General features: G+C 32.8%; 1 long non-coding RNA gene across 1 annotated transcript in view; it reads right to left on the bottom strand.

Annotated features, from left to right (window-relative positions):
* Positions 1-120: 120 nt before the first annotated feature.
* LOC106879440 (uncharacterized) overlaps positions 121-1,346 on the bottom strand; it is a 77,753-nt gene continuing 76,527 nt past the window's right edge. The window contains exon 3 of the long non-coding RNA XR_008264028.1: positions 121-794. This is a non-coding gene — a long non-coding RNA (uncharacterized LOC106879440). The remainder of the gene's footprint in view (positions 795-1,346) is intronic.

Raw genomic sequence — 1,346 nt, 5'->3', positions numbered from 1 at the left:
TTATTAATGTCACATGTTTTATAAATCATATAAAGCGTTTTTCACCTAATCGTGTAGGATTTTCAAATTTTTTTACAAAATTTATATATATATATATATATATATATACGACGGGCTGATTTCACTTTCCATCTACCAAATCCTCTCTCAACGCTTTGGTCAAAGTGAGGCTATAGTAGAAGACACTTGTCCAAAGTACCATGCAGTTGGCCTTGAACCTGGAACCATGTGGTTTGGAAGCAAACCTGTTACCGTTCAGGGACGCCTGCGCGTACGTTGAAACATATTAAAGTTGTATTTTTACCCCACATAATATTGTTATAAAACAGTAGGGGTCGGGCAAGCTACACGCGAGAACAACTTATACACCACAAATACGTTAACTCAAATATTACATAGAACTATTTAAATAATATTTGGTGTCTTCGCTTTTTAACTATGCCAAATCATACACGCTATAGAGTAAGAATTCAAGAACGGCAAAATAGAAAGATGAAAAGATGAGTACCAAGTGTGTATGATTAACTGTGCGTATGTATTATCACACTGGTCTGTTGTGATTAATTATTTTATATATAAACATCAAACATGATCTTTCTCTTAACATTTAGTAAGGCAATATATTATGTATGTATTTTTTAGTGATATTCACATGTGTGTTTGCTCATTGTTTTTGGTGAAATGTTAATCAAAATAATGTTGCTTTTATCTTCATGTCCATTGATTATAAAATTATAATATCTCGCAAGTTTGCATTGTTAGATCAGTTTCTCGTCACAATGGATAAAGTGAATCTGTAAAAAATCAAAAAAAAAAAAAACAAGTGGAAGGAGAATTGAATTAAAACGATTTAGAACAAAGATATGTTATTTGTAAATCTAATTAACAAAAGCAATGAATAGAAAGAATTCGTAATTTTAAACAACAATAAGGAATAATAAAGAGAAATATAGCAAATATACCATACTGCAAGGAAGGAATTCCAATGAAAATATATAATAATACACGCACACATAGAGACGTATACACACACGCACACACGTGTGTGTATTTGTTTACATAAACATGTGTGTATACATACATACATCTTTATATATACCTACATGTGTATGCTATATTTGCAACTACTTTTGTCAGGTTTTACATTCTGAGGTCAAGTTCTGCCGAGTTCGACTTTGCCTTTTTGTCCCTTTCGGGGTCGATAAAATAAGTACCAGTCAAACACCGGAGTCGCTGTAATCGCCTTACCATCATTCCTTCCACCCCCTAAATTACCGGCCTTGCGCCCAAATTTGAAACTGGTATTTACTACAAAATATCTCTGCCTTTCCTTTTTTCCTCCACGT

Source organism: Octopus bimaculoides, chromosome 4, assembly GCF_001194135.2.
Source record: "Octopus bimaculoides isolate UCB-OBI-ISO-001 chromosome 4, ASM119413v2, whole genome shotgun sequence".
NCBI classification, from domain to species: Eukaryota; Metazoa; Mollusca; class Cephalopoda; order Octopoda; family Octopodidae; genus Octopus; species Octopus bimaculoides.
Note: the sequence above shows the minus strand (reverse complement) of the source record. Positions and strands in the feature narration are given on the sequence as shown.